General features: G+C 44.1%; 1 protein-coding gene across 5 annotated transcripts in view; it reads left to right on the plus strand.

Annotated features, from left to right (window-relative positions):
- LOC135901952 (doublesex- and mab-3-related transcription factor A1-like) overlaps positions 1-18,316 on the plus strand; it is a 159,046-nt gene that overhangs the window by 122,873 nt on the left and 17,857 nt on the right. For 2 of the 5 annotated variants that reach the window (XM_065431794.2, XM_070525462.1), the window contains exon 2: positions 17,281-17,372. The exons of the other annotated variants lie outside the window; for them this stretch is intronic. The gene's annotated coding sequence lies outside the window, so the exon portion shown is untranslated. The remainder of the gene's footprint in view (positions 1-17,280; positions 17,373-18,316) is intronic. 5 annotated transcript variants of the gene reach the window in all.

An 18,316-nucleotide genomic window follows, 5' to 3' on the forward strand; every position in this document is an offset into this window, starting at 1 on the left:
TCGTTGCTTTGCTCTGCACCGCTCAAGCGCTCTAGACAGGAATGTGGAGGTCTGTACGACCTTGTAGTACTTTGTACGTCGTCCACATGGACAGTGCTTCGGATTCGGGCTTGTTCCTGCTGATTTTCCTGTTCATGTACTGCTCATTTTCCTGCTCTTTTTTGGGGGGTGAAGATTCAGGGCTTATATTTACAGAATTTGCCTTTCCGCTGGGCAATCACGCTTACCACTAATTACCTGAACACGGGCACAGCTTCGTAAGTGTTTTCCGTAATTGAATATCTCAGCCGCGATTCTATTGTTATCCGTGAATTGTTATCGCGTGGAAGACGCCAGACATCTGACCAATCAGCATATGCTCTCACTCAGATTTAGATCGTTTCCTAAGTTTTGATGACCGTTTACAAACTTTTTTTCGCAACATGCATGGCTATAGTTCACGTGTGCCGTACCATTCATTGGAGGCACCGAAGAGCATGAAAGCATGGCTCAGTTCCTTCCTTTCAAAGTGATGTAGCTGTAAATTAACGACGCGAAACGACTTTCAATTTGGCTTTGTATATCGGCTTTGGACAGAAAGTGGACGTTTTCTATTCCGGGCAGTTCATTGCACAGGAAATCAACAGCATTTTATAACAAGGGCTGCGTCACAGCAACATTCCCAACATGTGTATGCTCGAGCTGGATGAACAAAGCACGCAGAAGCTGTAGCTGCAACCAGCGACACTACTGTTCATTCGATCGAACACGAAAAAAAATAATGACCCTTTTTGTGAGTCCTTGAGTCTGAGAGCACAATTTTTAATGACTCCGAGCTAAGAACGAAAATCGTGAAGTTGTGGCAAATGTAGTCCTAATGCGTATCGAATGCCACATCAATTTCTGCACTCGAAATTGCTTCTAAAGTAGAATTTAAAGTTCACAAATGTTACGTCACTTACCGATTTCGTCCTGAGCAGCGTCGCCTTGGTTGTTTTATAAGTCTTCATGTTCCTACATGCAACTGGGGCGAATTACACAATTCAGTGCACAAAACACGTGATTCTGCATAATAAGTAGTAAACAAGCTGCGTCGAGCAGCCTCAATCATTGCTATCGCTGTAGCTATGCCTACAAAAGAAGCTGGTGCAATCGTGGAATATCATCGCCAACTTGATACTCATCATCTCAATTAATCCCGATGGAGGCAGACATCTCTCCATACATATTGAGTATAGGTGGTTTATTAAACGTGGCGGCCATGACATGTTTCCGGTTTTGCAATCAATTCTATTGCAGTCAACCAGCAGAGACATTACCTTCGAGTTCGCTATCTATTACGCAGAAGCAATCGATGCTGGGGAGCGGATTTAGACATCACCCATATTGCCCAAGTCCTGCTTCAACCGAAAGCACCTGAAACCCAAATTATTACGAGTCTCAGCAATCCATCTGATGGTGCCGCTCTTTAACATATGTTACACTTGTTCATGTTGCCTGCTGGACTCGTCCAACATCTTGCTCTTGATCTTCGCTCGAATGCACTCATGTGTGGTACCCACACGCCTCTATAGTTGTGCCCTTATACCGCTTGAGAAGTAATGTTTGTCGTTTCGCCATTCATCGATCTCGAGCCTCTTATCAATATGTACGCTTTGTTATTTGTTATTGGTGGCACCGTACGCTGATTATACAAAACGACTACGGGGTCCGGTGTGAAAGTTAGTGGAAGAGAACGCCGTTCACGTGTTGCACATTTTGCTTGGTTGTCTTTGCATGCATTGAATTACTGTCAACTTGCTCTGTAGCGTCGACTAATGCGAGTCAACCAAAATAATATCTGCGCAAACATGCAACGCGGAGGCCGTTTTCCTGAAACCGAAGTTGCGAAAACCGCTTGAGGGGTTTCTTCGTATAGCACTACGCTGCGATGTGGAATAGCAATTATTGTTTCTTTTTTTTTTCACTTTAGGCATGCACAGATTGCAATAGTGTACTCTGATTCTGCAGGATTTAGACATTGGAACTACAGCGCTAAAAAGACACGCTGCCAGAATTTAAAAAAAAAAGAAGAGAGAACACGTATGACAGCGCCGTGGGTCAGAACGTTACATTTGCATAGGATGTTCGTAAGATGTCACGAGAAAGTTTGTCACGAGCACCAAGTAACATGAGCGTGCAATGCAAGGCTAATTAACAGGGTCCCCTGGAGACAAAAAATGAATTGGACCTTCACAAGAGTAAAAAAAAAAAAATTAAGGAGACCTAACGCCCCAGCTGGAATCCTTGTGCGAGCAAAGCTTTCACAAAGCGGGTAATCAAATGCTATAAAATCATTCATCTTTTGTGCACCGCGTTTTGCACCCTATACATATATCGACTGCATGGCTGCCCGACATGCAAGACGGCCAGGCGTGCAGACCCGCTTGCACGGGAACTATAGTCTCGTCCACAAACGACGCTGTTCCCGGGATCATTGCAGTTTTCCTTACATATTCTCCAGTGTCGGCCAACTTGACGGGAAACCTACCTGGCAGATGCCCCTAACCGCGAGAAAAACAGTCATACATCCAAACCATCGCTTTAATGAAAGGATGCGAAAGACTAAAGATATACTAAAGATAATTTAATTTCTTCAAACTGCCTTTCGGACGTAAAGCACTATGCTACAAACGGAACAAGTATTCAATTTCAACAGTTCCAACCGGAGGACCGGTTCGCGATGTGTTTTACAGATTTCACTGTAACATTACCACGATAAGAAAACAACAGACAAACAGTGAAGGCTTTACACCCTATTGCTTCTAAAACAAAACAGACACACTTGGGATTAAGGTTACAGAAAATTAGCTGCAATATGGGGTGTTTCATGCTTTGTCCGCATCACAATTTTTCATGGAAGCTGAGACTGCACTTGCCCCTCTTATGCACATGCGCGGCGTCATCTATAGCTGTCCCCTCTTCTCAACTTATCAATCTTAGCAATTTTTTGTGGCACTTTGCACTGTGCAAGTGCGAGAAATGCTGCAGAAACTGACAGTAATTTCACTTTACAGAGCGTCTATAAAACAAAATGCATAGGTGAGCGTGTGAACAGAAAATTCCGTCAGGCTAGAAAACATACAATTTGGGCACGTTTTCCCAGTATATAAAAAAAATTCAGAGTGTATATAGTGGAAACTATAAAAATGATAAGTTGGAATGCGATGAAACGCTTGCAAAGTCTTGGGAAGAACTGAGGCAGCGGAAAATCGGACTACAATAATTGACTTCCGAAGGGCGGGTTAACTATATTATACAGGTTTGCCATCTTTGATGTATGTTGATGAGTTGTTCGGATTTGCATGCCTTCCTTGTGGGATTTTTTAAAATTAGTCTCTCGTTGTATGATTTTCTGCTCGGACTTGATTAATTGTTGTGGTCACATTTTGGGCAGCTTGTATAGCCATGAAAGGAAACAGATTCCGCGTTTAACGGAGTCACCGAAGAGCTACTTCAACTATCTATTTACATTTTCGATGCGACTTTAATATACAACGTAGTAATATATATTCTTCACAAAAGACACTAAAACGGGGTTAAGGATAAGCACCTGAGCAATACAGAATACCAGGCTGGACAAATCCGATTTGTTCGTGTAAATCTTTCAGTTAAACGATCATTTGAATAAGATGAAATGCTGATTAAATTATAAGTTAGGGATTTAAATTGAACATCCGCGTTTTACACAGGATATATATATACTTATGAGTATATATAAACATGTCAAAGGGTACATCGTCACAACTAGTTGGCACCAGATAGGGTTTAAATCAAAGTCTTTGCGAAGAGTTGGTTGAAGCACATACCACAATAAAACATCATCCCTGCAGCTATATAAAACAATACTCAATTGTCAAAAGACCAGAGACAAATAATCCATCTACAAAACATTATTTCTTAAAATTACATTCTGAAACCTCGCCTGTTAGGTTTTGGTACGTTCAAGAGACATTTTCGTGTCGTCCGTCAATTACTCCACGGACGCGCGCATCGACAAGCGGCATATAAAACCCTTACGAATATCTCGCGGGCAAGCCAGTGCGTTGAGACCCCTGAGGCGTTTTCGATTTGGCCACCTGGACAGGCTCAACCGCTGCAATAAGTAGCGATAGCGCGTGTTCGCAGAGCCTTCTGCACATAGAAAAGTACAGATCGCTCTGAAACTTAAGACACTAAATGGAGATAAAGCGCAATAAACAGAGCCACAAGAGCGTCCTAATATAAAAGCACGAAGGTCACACAAATCCTTGCACTACACATCATCCACATGTTTGCTGAACGATCGCAGCGCCAGAGTTTCTCTCTAGTAATTATTGTAGGAAATCCTATATGGTTCTGTGAGAGCTCCATGAATTGTGATAGGCGTGAGACTGCGCGCCATACCATTTTTGATGTGAAAGCGTCAATTGGCCCATTGAGCGAAAAAGCTGGCGTCTGTCGTTTGTAGCAGCGAAACGGCTGTAGTAAATTCCTGTTCGCTGCGACGCCGCTTCACGAGCGTGCCTCGGCGAATCAGGGTGGGTGAAAGCGGACACTTGCTGCTGCTATAGCGTGCCAGTTGTTGCATGAGGAGAAAAGGCATTGCCGCAGCTCCACGTCACCGTCGATCGCTCTCGCTTTCGGAAGCCTCTGTTATCAGCGCCTTCCCCGTCCGCGCAAGCTCACGCCTGAGTCTTAACTGCGCCTCGATCAGCGCCTCCTCTATCTGCCTCAGTAAAGCCAACTCAAGATGCACGAAGAGTCTCAACGCACTCGCTTGCTAGCGAGGAGTTCATAACTCGAAGGACCGCACAGCGGCGTTCAATTGCACATTGATGATTTCGAATTCACAACTCACAAGAAGCGCTTATAGGTGTCCTCCGAGTTTTCTTTTTTAAAGTTAAAAGCGATAGAATAGTTCTTCCGGCTCTGAGGTACCTGAATCTCCGTTTTCTGTTAACGCGACAGCGTGAAGGAGCTCGTGTCGCAGAAAATCCGGTGTATGAGTCGGACGTCGTTCCGGAAAAAAAAGATTTTCGAACCACACATACCCCGGGCTCTCCATGTGACGCGAGATTTTTACTGAACTAATTCAATTTCTCCAGCCAGAAAACGTGGAAAAATCGTAAACAACGACTTACGCACAACCTACAGACATGATAGCTCTCGGATTGCAATGTGGCTATACGAGAAAACATGATTCTGTTACGCGAGAAGTCAAACCCCTTTTTCAGCGTTTCTTCAATTCACCGACCGGCCGCGGCGTCCGCCATTTGCGTGCGCCGGAAATGGCGGACGCAAATCAAAGCATGTCCATCCGTGTATAGGAGATCATTAATGATTAGCAAAGTTAATAGTGATTGAAGAGTGATTGGATTAAGGTCGATTAAGGCGAATTAAGTAGGATTTACAAGGCTTCCTCTTTCGCGTTTCTTAGGCGGTAGCTAAGTACACTTGGAAATTTATAATCTAACGGATGTTTTCGTTAGACTATAAATAATTTTCCCAAAATTGAACTTTCGGTTGAGGGAAGTATTTGCAAACGAGATATGCTCAGGGTAGCAGCACAACAAGTGGCGTTATACCAAATATATTTTCGATACGCTGGCTATATTCAAGCGTATACAGATGGCTCTTGTCAAACAAATTCTTCTACAGCTGCCTTTGTCATTCCAGGATGGAACCAAATACAAACGTTTGAACTATCTCACACGATGTCATCAGCAACAGCAGAGCTTTTTGTAACGTTGTCTTTGTTACGCTACATAAATTGAATGAAAAAAGCGGAACAATGGGTCATCTTTTGTGACTCGCAGGCAGCTTTGTCTTATCACTTCACAGTGACATCAGCAATTCGCAAAACATGGCGTTAGTTAACGAGATACTAAAGGAAATCACAAAAGCAAGTGAAGAAAATCGCACAGTAATGTTCCAGCGGGTACCTAGACACCTCAATATCCCTCGGAATGGTGCAGCAGACAAGGCAGCAGGACAAGCGCATGGTAATAACGCCCCACATGGTCTCCCTTAACAGAAGGCGAATCGCGCCGCATACTAAGATCTCAGCCCGTGGTTGCAAAGTGACATGGTTTGATCAGAACTCGAAATCATCAGACTGACCCACCTCTTCAGTTTAAAATCCCGTCTAGATTAAATGCAACCAGAGCCTTTGAAACGCTCATTCATCGCCAGCGGTTCGGTAACCCACACACAAAACACTTTCTACATAAAATTTCAAGAGCTGATAGTGCGGAATGCACTTGTGGCCACGCTGATGAAGTACAGCATGTTCTGGTGGAACCTCAGTGGTACTGCACGCAGACAACGCTTAGCACTTGATTTAGTGGCGTTAGATCGCAGGCCCTTCAGTATCAGGAAGATCTTAGGTCCTTGGCCAACATACTCATTGCAAAGACGAGCGTTAATGGCCCTTCAAATATTTCGAGAAGTGATAAACATTCTAGGAAAGTATTGAATGTTTAAATGTGATAAGCACATTCTATGTTTTTCTTCTTCCCGACTTTGGCCAATTCAATGCCTTTTTATTTTATTATTATTATTATTTGTTTTGAACACATATACACAGGTAACAGGAAAGGGAAAGCGAGGAGCAGGCTGGCAACTGCCACCGGAAGGGGCACAACGCCTGCCTACTCTTCTGAAGGGAGGCGACAGCAACACAGAAATGGAAGATAGGAAGGAGGGGAGGAAAAATGAAAAAGGAAAGGAGAGCAACAGGACAAATCTAAAGACCAAAGTAGAACTCTGCAACAGGACAAATCTAAATACTAAAGTAGAACTCTGCAGCCGGAATTAATGTGACGCCGCGTCCTTCATATGAATTTAATACGTGATTTGTTATGTTCCCTGATTTCAGTATAGCCAAGTGACGAGACTTCGGGTTTACGTTAGTGCACATACGTCGCGGGACTTCGTGTTGCTGCGTACCTTAGTTGGCTTTCAGATTTAGAGTGGCATTAGTGTACTCACGGGACTGGACTTTGTGCTTTTAGGACTTAGAGTTGACTCTCAGTTATAGTCTGAAATTGGTGTACTTATGTGAATGAAACTTGTGTTATGATTTCACTATTTTTGTTAAGATTTATTCTTCTTTAAATCCCTATGTGAAAAGGGGTAGCCGGCGCGAATTAAAGGAGACATCTCCTAAATATCATATAGTAAAGAAAAATAATTTTTTTTGAGTCACCGGTGAGGGATAACGCAATTATAGTCCGTGAACTGTATTACTGGGCGAGGCTGACATTACTTGCCCGAGAAGTAGAAGTATACAATGGAGTAATTAACAAAAATTTCTAGTTACTTTTTTATGTAATTGCTTGCGACACATATTACAATTTGGGGATTGTAACCAATGAGCCTGCAAGGCGTACATCCACCTGGAAAGAATTCTCGAGATGACACTAATTTTTAGATGTTAATTTTTGTGATGGAATGCATTGGCGGTCTCGTTACTTTTCTGTTTTAATGCATTTTGTAAAAAAAAAGTATGAGGAAAAACACTGATTTTGGCCTTGAGTTTCACGTGAATTTAAAAGCTTAAAAAAAATTGAAAATTGGACACGAACTGATAGGAGCCAGCAAGAAAGCACGCAAGAAATGCCGTGCAACTAGTCGCACTGCACTTTTTTGTTTTATTTTGCGGGCATTCTTTAACGCTTGGAAATAACTTGTATGTACACATATTGAGGAACACAAAGATGGATGGAGAATTTTTCACGATGGCCTACAATTTTCTGACCGACAATTTTGCTCTCATTATAATACTTCAGAAGTTAATTTACGAATTATAACTAATTATGTAATTAGTCGAAATGCAAAAGACTAAAAATAGTCTGACTTTTTCCAAGCGACGGCAAACAGCATTGCTCTGGTTCCGTCCAGCTATATGAAACTCGCATATTTTTTAAATTTTGGCACAAGTTGCGTGGGTCACCATGTATACATGTGCGAATGTTCTTTTTTTTTCTTTAAATGCTCTACAGGCGCTGCTGTACAGCTATAGGAAGTGTGCTGTTGTTCTGGGGATGCACACACGTTGTTAATCATCCGGTTGTTGCAATGTCAGTGAAGTTTGCTTATCTCTATAAAATCTACGGACACCGAAATATAACTTTCAAGATTATTAATCATGGCAATATGAACAATTGTTCTTGAATTCAGGAAATTTTACTCAGTCTGGTATATTACTTGAATGAATAGATCATGTCAGCGTTTGCCATGTGCGGAAACGTACATGCATAACTAGCGCTTCTAGTGATCACAAGGTGTAAACAGGCAATGACATGCCATCTGTGTCACACCCACACGCAGCGAACTCAATCTTAAGTGAAATAACAGATTGTAATACAAACCCAGCTTCATGTGCTGTATGCCGCTGTATGCATACGCGAATTTTTTTGATCGATCGCCTGTGAGTTTAGACCAACGGAGGTCTCCGGAAACCAGCTTTTTTTTTTTTCGTAGCGAAGAACGGAGTCAGTAATCACAAAAAGGTATTTCGCTAGAATTGTTCGTAATAGAAAATTACAGGAAATCGGGATGCTGATATTGCGAACGTCGCCAGGCGACGTTCTCCCAGATGCAATTGCCAGGGAGCATGATCCCGAAGAATTTAAAGAGCGGTTGCTTTCACATTTTGGAAACTACAATTGAACGATTTCTCTTTTCATTCCAACTGTTGTTGCAGTTGAAGTCACCTGTACTGCTATTTTGTTTTGCTGCATTACTTAACCTGCGTTATTTCAATTCATTCTTGATGTGACATCTTTGACTTCTATCTATGACTCCCCCCCCCCCCCCCTTATGTAATGCCCTGTGAAGGGTCCTTAAGTGTCCAATAAATGATGATGATCACAGAAACGCCCTTACGAATGAACGATTTGTTGATTCGGCCACGGCTTCCGAAAATGCATCGCGAGGCGGGGCTACTTCAACGTGACTGCAACTTGATGGCGCCAATAGTCAACCAAGTGCCCAGGGAAGCACAGTGAAAGTTAATTTTCTTTAAAAATTTACATGTAGAAGTCGTGAAACAGAAAATGGAGGTGCACGAAAAGACAACTTGCCACCGGTGGAAGCCGAACCCGCTTCTTCTGCATCGCACACACGATGTTCTATACCTTGGCCTCCGAGATCACAGCGGGACAACTTTAGGCCCGTGAGATTTCTGAGGCCATGCTCTACCAATTCAGTAGGTCGGCGCACTGTCTCCCCCGTCTACATTCTTGCGTATTTGTGTAGGCATACTGGATACATCCCTGGTTTGTTAGCCAACGTGAAGCTATTAGGCAACGAATCGACGAAATGCTGCACGACAACATCATCCAGCCGTCGAAAAGCCCGTGGACATCTCCTGTAGTCTTGGTGAAAAAAAAAGGACGGAACGCTGCGTTTCAGCGTCGATTATCGTCGACTGAACAAGATCACGAAGAAGGACATATGCCCCCTCCAACGGATAGACGACGTACTGGATCGGCTCTGCAACGCTAAATCGGCTCTGGATCGGCTCTGCAACCTCTGGCTACTGACAAATACAAGTTGACGAGAGAGATCGCGAAAAGACCGCTTTAATCACGCCAGACGGCCTCTATGAGCTCAAGGTTATGCCATTTGGACTATGCTCAGCGTCTGCAACGTTCCAGCCCATGATGGACACGGTTTTAGCAGGATTGAAGTGGCAGATCTGTCTTGTTTACTTGAATGACGTCGTCGTCTCCGCCGGAAATTTCAGCGATCACTTTAGGCGGCTTGCTACAGTACTAGAGGCCATCAAGTCATCAGGGCTCACTCTGAAGCCGGAAAGGTGCCGCTTCGCTTACGATGAGCTTCTGTTCCGAAGGTCACGTCATCAGGAAATCTGGAGTCCGCCCCGACTCGCAGAAGACAGCTGCCATCGCAATGTTCTCGCAGCACATCGACAAGAAGGCAACGTGTAGATTCCTTGCAATGTGTGCCTACTATAGGCGCTTTGTCAAGGACTTTTCACGCATCGCTGAGCCGCTGACACATCTATCTAAATGTGATGTCGAGTTCAAGTGGGAAACGCCGCAGGCCGACGCATTTGAAGAACTCAAACGACGCATGCAGTCGCCGCCGGTACTTGCGCACTTCGACGGGGACGCCGATACTGAAATCCACACTGACGCCAGTAGCCTAGGACTCGTTTCCGTCCTAGTCCAGAAGAAAGACGGACTTGAACGGGTGATAGCTTACGCTAGCCGATCGCTGTCAAAAGTGGAAGGTAATTATTTTACGACTGAAAAAGAATGCCTTGCCATCATTTGGGCTGCAGCAAAATTCCGCCTTCACCTATATGGCAGGCCATTCGAAGTCGTCAGCGATCATCACGCTTTGTGTTGGCTAGCGAATTTAAAGGACCCTTCAGGACGGCTGGCGCGGTGGAGCCTCGGACTGCATAAATATGACATCACTGTAATCCCCAAGTCCGGACGAAAGCACTCTGATGCCGAATGCCTATCACGCGCTCCCATTGACCCGCCCCCGCAATATTACGAGGAAGACGAGGCCTTCCTTGCAATAATAAGCGCGGAAAGCTTCGCTGAACAGCAACGAGCAGACCTGGAGCTAAAAAGCCTCGTCGAGTATTTGAAAGGGAATACCGACATTGTCCTTAGGGCATTTAAGCGAGGATTGTCTTCGTTCTCGCTTCAGAATAACCTACTCCTAAAGAACTTCTCACCAGTCCGCGCTCAGCGCTGCGTCCAGAAGTACTCCACACCCTACATGACGATCCAACCGCGGGGCACCTCGGATTCTCCCGGACGCTATCGAGGTACAGGAAAAGTATTACTGGCCGCGCCTGACCGCCGACGTCGCCCGTTATGTCAGAACATGCCGAGACTGTCAGCGACGCAAGACATCACTGACAAGGCCAGCGGGATTACTACACCCGATCGAGCCTCCTATCCGACCTTTTCAGCAGATCGGGATGGAGTTGTTTGGACCCCTTTTCCATGTGAACATCCGGAAATAAGCGGATCGTCGTGGCGACGCACTACCTCACCCGCTTCGCTGAAACGAAAGTTCTGCCGAAAGGTAGCGCAGCCGAAGTGGCGAAATTCTTCGTCGAGTACATTCTGCTGCGATACGGCGCCCCAGAAGTCCCCATCAACGACAGAGGAACGGCCTTTACAGCGGAGCTCACCCAAACCATTCTGCAATACAGCCAGACAAGCCACAGGAGGACAACTGCCTATCACTCGCAGACGAATATTCTTACGGAATACCTGAATAAGTCCCTCGGTAACATACTAGTAATGTAGGTCGACGTCGAACACAAAACCTAGGATGCCGTACTGCCATACGTATAACCTTCGCTTACAACACGGCGGGGCAAGAAACAACTCAGATCCCACCGTTCAAGCTGGTTTACGGCAAGAACCCGACGACGACTCCCGATGCCATGCTGCCGCACGTCTCCGACGAAGAGAATCTTGACGTCGTCACCTATCTCTAGCACACCGAAGAAGCCTTGGTGTGCTAGAGATAGGTGCCTGCAGATCAAGAACCAGCAGATGACCGACAGCCGACACTACAACCTTCGATGACGCTATATACATCGAGTATCAGCCCGGCGATCATGTTTAGGTTTGGACCCCGATACGCCGACGAGGACTTAGCGAGAAGCTTTTACGCCGCTATTTCGCACCCTATAAGATCATCCGACGCATTAGCGCACGGGACTATGAGCTCGTGCCAGACGCCATTGTGTGCGAGTCCATGTTGTGGGACTCAAGCCATTCTACCAGCGCTAACGAACTTTGGGACTTTGCATAGCTGAACTTTGGACTTTCTCTTTTTGGACTGTATTACTTTGAACTTTGTTACTTTGTTGTTTTTTAATGTTTAATAAGTGTCCTTTTATTTTTTCGCTCTCCTGTTATGTTTGTAGCATCTAGACGATGCTCTTCGAGAGGGGGGCACTGACACGTGTACTTGTTTATCTTTTTCGGGTGACCGCTTTTTCACTGTCTAACTAATGTCGCTCAGCGCGGGACACGCCGGCATGTATATCGGAAGTTTCTCAAATGTTACCGATGGTTCTTTCTGTTGTCTGTTGTCATCGAAGCTTGTGTAATCTAATTGCATGTGTGACGGGAATTGTGTAGAACTATCTGGAAGACACGCGGTCACCAGCGATTACCATGTGATTACTCTGGAACCTTCGACGGCTCATGTATAAAAGCCGATGCGCTTGACCGGCAGATCAGATTTCGACGGTCACCGATCGTGTTCGCCGCTATCGCTGTGCTTTGAGTGTAACTGGCTTCTGTGGGCAAAAGTTTGCCCAATAAAAGTTAGTTTCGTAATTCACAGATGTGGCGCTGTATTATCCACCGTCTCTGATACGTGAGAATAAACTTGAATAAATGAATCAGTGAATGTCTTTGAAACACATATACAGTGAAGTTTAACATTTCAACTGAGCCCTTAGCATGCTCGGCGCGTCTGGCATTGAGGCACTGAAAAATCTTGCAAAAGCGATCGCTTTAAAATACCACCTCAGAGATCTCGAAAAGGAACATCAACAACTTGACAATTTAAATTGTTTCGTTTTGAGCCAACTTATACTCAGCAATAAATTTCTGCCAACCTCCGAAGCCACTTTTTTCTTTAATGGTATGAACAAATTTCCTAGATTTCCCTAGATGTTTTAAAGATACACTTGTTTAGTTTGTCAATACGGTTTTTGTGAAGGTACACTTTTTCGTCACGCAAATAGACTGAAAATTTATAGTATGAATTTTTTGGCAAGCTCGTTTTACAAATTTAGTCAATGAAGTTATTGCACTCAAGCACAAATGATGCTGCAGTGCAAGCCGTGCTAACCAGAGTGTTTCATGCAAACAACGCAGCCTCCTGCTTGAAACCGCATTCACAGAACAAGATGTCAGCACGTTTATGCTCGCTCCACATGCAAAAACAAATTTCAACAACAACTAAATGCCCAGAGTGATCCGAAGCGTTATTTGAATTGTAAGGAAGCTGGCACCGGACTCCGCCGGATTACAGAGTACTTAGCAATGGAAAAACAGCGTGTCCCTTCGCGACACCAATATAAAGTATGTGCGATAGTTTTTGTCTTACATGCTGTGATGTACCGCGGCGTAGCAGTACCAAGCTTGCGCGTTTACAAGCCATTTGCGACGAAGCACGCGGATACGTGTCCATTTTTTTACAATTTCCTTTATGCCAAATTCGCCGGAACACATGACCACTGAGACTCTACAACGCGAGTCTGTTACTCTGCCTATGGACTATAAACTGCATCTAGGACATCGCGGCCCCAAGTGCCGCTTTCGGTGGTGAGGAGGAGGAAGAGAGTCGACTTATCGTTGTCGGCGATTCAAACTTGCGATGAGTAGAACCGGTGCACATAACAGAAAGGGTAGATGCAGGCGAGCCAGTTCAGATTAACGTGCTTCCGGGCAAACCGATTAACTGTTTCATACGCTGTCTACACAACTGTGTGTATCAAGATAGTGCATCAACATCAAAAGCACTGATGAAAGTAATGATGAAAGCACTGATGAAAGCGCTCGTGTGTCCCCCTTCACTGTGTCCTTGTCGATTTTGCGCGGTAAATATTTCACTATGAATTCGTACCAACTCCCCCAACTATCACTTCTGCATCAGTTCTGCCAAAGTAATGACACTTAAAATGTGCTGCATACATTTTGAAACACCTATTATTGGAACTATGCTGCAATATTGAATGACGTGCAGAATGTTTTAGTATTTTGAAAGGTGGATGGTTGGGTATTTTTACTCGGTATCAGTACGTCGTGTGTAGCGGGTTCACTTATTTCATTGTTTTTCACAATGTCATGCACCAGGCATAATTTTCGAGTGGCTCGATAAGTGCTTTTCAAGCTTTCGAAAACACGATATAGTTTATGTTCTCATATTTGATGTTCCCGTACTGAGTTTTCGCACGGAGTTCACATTCTGTAAACTCGACGAAACTCAATAAACAATTGAAAATTCTCGATATCTTCTGCAGCTGTACACTTTCAATGATTCTGAAGATGCAAGAAATGTGGTGAAAGCAAGTTTTCAATCAACGGGATAACGTGGCGTCTGAAAGGGTTAAAGAAGTAATAGCGACATCCAAGCAACACATGTGAGACACATTGGAGGTGAGACACCTATAGTGGTGACAATGGGCGGAGTGATTGACGTACTGCAAGGACGGGGATAGAGATCGCGAAACAAATAGCCAAAGGGCTCACCGACCTGCGGGACGTTTCAAAGGATGTGCAAATCGCGGAGTGCACGGTGCCAGAGTTTGAAAGGCGGAGGTATGCATTTGAAAGGGCAGTGCTTGCAGTAAAAAAAAAAAGGAAATTTGGACACGCGCTAAGGCAATGAATTTTACGGTCATTGACGCAAACTGAGAAGTGCACCGAGAAGGCCACTAAGGCGCTTTTGTGCGTGACTGGATACATCTTAGTGAAAATGTAGAACACTGGTTGCGCGTCGATTCGCGGCATGGGCGGTAACTTTTTTAGGTGGGCCCCAGACAATTAGGAAGGAAGGTTAAGTAGTGAATGTAGAAACACATCAGCAAAGGGCAAGATTAGACCTCAAGGAGTTAAGAAAAGACGCACAAAGGACAAGAATGGAGACGCGAAACTTTTTTTTACATAAACGTGCAATGGTGTTCGCAAGCAGGAAAAATGGCTGGAAATTCAAACGTATAGCTGAATGACGAAGCTATTGGCTTGTATGCCTAGACCGAAACGCATCTACGAGATTTAGAGCAGCTGCCTGTTATTTACAATATTGTATCGGTGGGGTGCAATTGAATGGCTCGGTCAAGGAAAGGCGGAGGCGTAGGCATACTAATTAGGCGAAGTATAAAGTGGCAAAGGGTAAGAGAGACGCCTAAGGAGCCTTTATGGATTAGCGGCCGCTGGGAAGGCAAATAGACGTGGCTTGGAGTAGCTTACCTATGGACAGGCAGTGATAGCAAAGATAAGAAGTAAAGGATTGATTGATAGCGTTAGAAGCGATAATATTGAGTTCAGGAAATCGGACTAGGTCATATGAGTTGGAGATATGAATGGAGGATTGAGACGGATATACTGGTTACAAAAGTTCTCTAGTGCTGGATGTGTGTCATGGACAAAACGTCATAGTAGTTAACAGGGAGAATAGGTGTCATGGACAGGTAACGCGACAATGAGGAAACGGGCTCTCATGTATCGAATAAGCCTTAGCCTCAGAAACGCTCTGCGGACGACTAGACCAAATGATTATAGACGAGCATGGAATAAAATAGCCTGGATAGCGATCATAGACGTTTAACATTAAAGTTTGAGAGGGATACTACAGAAAAATACGAACGAATAGCATCAAAATTTCTTAAACAAATGGATGAAGAAAGAACAGAGATCGCAAAAGAAAAATATTCAACAATCTACAGACTCGGTAGACGCAACACAACAGTCTGGGAATATAAGGAACTGGCAGACGTTATGCAGCAAGAAGTAAGACAGACACGGCAAAAAAATTGTTGGTTTGGAAAGAGGAAAGCACGTAAATGGTGGCACAAGGAAATAAAGTAAGCTATAGAAGAGCGAAAGCAGGAGTCTATGAATCATCGAGAAGCCAAAGTGTTGGGTTTGCACGAAGAAGCGCTCCTTAGATAGAACAAATACCGAGAAAAGAAAAAGGTCACGAGTGAGCTTTTGCAAGAGAAATTTAAATGTACAAGTGAATATTGGGAGCGTGACGTTCGCAAAAGAGACAAAGACGCGCCAAAAAAATTCTGGAACCATTTAATAGCACTTGGAGCCCCAACTAAAGATTCGCAAATGGCTATAAGGTATGAAAAGGGTAACGTCTTCGAAGGAGAGCATGCGCTGCGGTATATTAGAGACGTTATTAAGGTTAATTTCGGCACAAAAGAAAGTGTATTTTACACCCCATCAGATATAGCAACAAGAGAGATAACAATTTAGCATAGAAAAGTTTTACTAGAAAGAAGCAGAAGACAATGTCCCTAATAACACCACCGCAGGGCCCGATGAAATCTCAATACAGGTAATAAAAAACATCGGTACAAAGAGCAAAGCACTGCTAGCTAATGCCATTGAGAAAGTGGTTAAAACGCAGGAAATTCCGGTTGGATGATCTGGAAGCAAGACGAACTTCATCTACAAAGGCAAAGGTGATAAGGTCACAATTACTTAAGTGACAAGATTGGGTCAATATTTTTGTAAACGCGATTTTGTGATCTACGAAAATAAAATCACAGTACCCGATGCCATTTTATGAAGGCGAAATACTAAAGGCCCTCATGGGTCGAAAAATCCATTGTCCGGCCTTATCAAAAAATTGATCGTCCAGCGTTATGGCACCAAAATTCAGTGGCACCAAAATTGATGGTGCCACCGACGACCATTAGCGGGACTCGAACTCACGATCTTTGGTGAGACCAAAATTCAGTGGCACCAAACTTGATGGGGCCACCATTGATGGTCGAACCCGCGTCCATTGGTGGGAGTCGAACACACAAGCGTTGGTGTTAATTCAGGCGAAGTTAATTGAGGCACAGTTAATTAATATATAGTTCGTTGAGGCACTCGAAATTCACGACCTTTGGTGGAAGAAAACAAGCAACAGGAAGCAACAACGCATTCGAATGTGAATGTCAAGTAGTTTAATTAATGTTTCGTGAGCGCCCAGGCTTCCGCCTTCGTCCTCTTTATCATATATATGCTAAAGTGACTGTCGACTCTTTTATTATTATTTTCTTTGCGGGCAATATGATGCTGGAGTTGCTTTTCTTCCTTGTTCGCTTGTGTTCTGACGCCCAAGAACGGTTTGTAGGGGTGAGGGGTGCGGCAGTATAAAAATCTACATTGTAAGCTAATCATATGGGAAACAAATTATTTCCATATATAAAAGAGTAACGTAATTGTCGGTCAGTAAACAAAAGACAACAATATGCCCGGAACTACGCGGCAAGCCCAAGCAGCAACTCTACCAGTACATTTAGGGAGTACCAGTACATTATTTGAGGACCGTGACTGCATCTCGGTGAGCAGATGTATCCTATTCAGAAATGAAGGCTAATACATACGATACCATATTAAAGGGACCTACAACCACCCAGAACGTTAATTACATTTTACCGTCAATGATGCGCAAATAAAGAGACCGTGATTTGTATTTGTCTAATCGAACACGCTGTGGCGTTCACGTAGCAATTGCATTTTTACATCTGCGCAGGAAGTCGCGAGGAAATGGTGTGCGGCGACGCTTTGCGGTGAAATTTTGCTACTAGAGCTGGATTCTCACCATGCGACCGCACATTACTGTATGTAAGTCGGCTGTTATTAAGTGCACCATACGTGTTGTTTAAGCTCGCATTCTTTATAATTTATAAGCGTCTGTACTTAATTCTATGCGCATTTCGATCTTAAGGAAAGTTCACGCTCGTTGCCTGCGTGACAACAAACAGAACGGCAAAACCATGGCGTCTTTTATTGCGTGGTGGAGCGCATTACGCTGTTTCATACGCTTTTTTCGCGGTAATGTACGGTCTCATTACCCATTCATCGCTCCAGATCGCTCAGGTGTTCCAGACACGACATGCTTCGGTACGGAAACACGCGGAACTGCACATCACTTGTAAAACCAGCATTCAGTCTCATATCATCGTCGTTTCGCTTTATAAAGCTGTGCTTGCCTCTGCTGAAAAGAACTTGGCTTTATCTTGTACGTGACCAAGGCAGTTAAGCAAAAAACCACGGAAGCACGTAGCTATTATTGTAACAATAATTCAACAGTTCCAGAAAGCATGAACGCCATGAACGTAGGCTTGATAAACAAATAAAAGATTAGCTTCTCACTGATATATTGGACAGCGCTTGTCGTCTGCTTACCACCAATCCCGACGTATTATCGCTATCACGCTAACCCCTCACTGTTTCCAGCATAGAAATGCATAAACACCATGGCGACTGTAGGTCGAAGATTGCCGATGTTATATATGAAAACCTGTATACATATATAAAGTAAACACTTCAAAAAGAATTCTTAAAACATATAGAAGGGTAATATAATTGCTTGTCAGTGCAGAAAAAAAAAACTGCATGACGCACGGTCTTGGGCCAAGGAAGCCGCCGAGAGGCAAGAACTCTTGGCCTTAACTACGGCGGGTGCCCCAGCGCACTAACTCGCCGAACGCGAATCGTTCTGATTCGAAATAAAGTTTTCTTCCACGCATCACGCATCAGCTCCACCAGTATTTATATAGTGATTC

Source organism: Dermacentor albipictus, chromosome 9, assembly GCF_038994185.2.
Source record: "Dermacentor albipictus isolate Rhodes 1998 colony chromosome 9, USDA_Dalb.pri_finalv2, whole genome shotgun sequence".
Classification (NCBI taxonomy): Eukaryota; Metazoa; Arthropoda; class Arachnida; order Ixodida; family Ixodidae; genus Dermacentor; species Dermacentor albipictus.